The sequence below is a fragment of the Oncorhynchus mykiss genome, unplaced genomic scaffold, assembly GCF_013265735.2.
Source record: "Oncorhynchus mykiss isolate Arlee unplaced genomic scaffold, USDA_OmykA_1.1 un_scaffold_571, whole genome shotgun sequence".
Taxonomy (NCBI): Eukaryota; Metazoa; Chordata; class Actinopteri; order Salmoniformes; family Salmonidae; genus Oncorhynchus; species Oncorhynchus mykiss.
This window is the reverse complement of record NW_023494018.1, coordinates 49,313-50,000: the sequence shown is the minus strand read 5'-3', so window position 1 is coordinate 50,000 and position 688 is coordinate 49,313.

Below are 688 nucleotides of genomic sequence, written 5' to 3'. Positions count from 1 at the left end.
ATCTGCTTTAATGTCCGAGGAGGGGTGCTTAAGTGTGGGTGCCCTGGTTCACCTGGTATGCGAGGTTGTGGAGGTGGGGGGGGTCCCCTGCTGGTATCATCCCCGAAATAGAGGGGTGATACCCGGGTGGTGAGTAAGGGCCTACAAGCCTGGAGGTCAATAGCTCCAGGGGGTAAGCTCTACTGTCATGTCCGTAAATAGAGTGGTGTTACCCGGGTTTTGAACCATATTTTAATTTTTGGGTTACCAGATGCACACGGGTCTTTTGGAAAACAATCACAATCTGCATCCATCGTAATATCTTAAACTGTATATAAAGCACCTAAGGACGGGCCTGACCGAGAGAGGGCCGTAGTAGGGTACTCCCCCTAGCGGGCTATATCAATAGAATGACCGGTAAAATGATTTAAAACAGTTTTATAATTTTTGGGTTACCAGATGCACACGGGTCTTTTGGAAAACAATCACAATCTGCATCCATCGTAATATATGAAACTGTATATAAAGCACTGAAGGACGGCCCCGACCGAGACAGGGCCTTAGTGGGGTGCTCCCATAGCGGGCTATATCAATAGAATGACCGGTAAAAGTATTTAAAACCGTTTTATAATTTTTGGGTTACCAGATGCACGTTTTCAATCACCAGTTTGCACGGAGGATTAATAGCAATCTGCATCCATCGTGATTT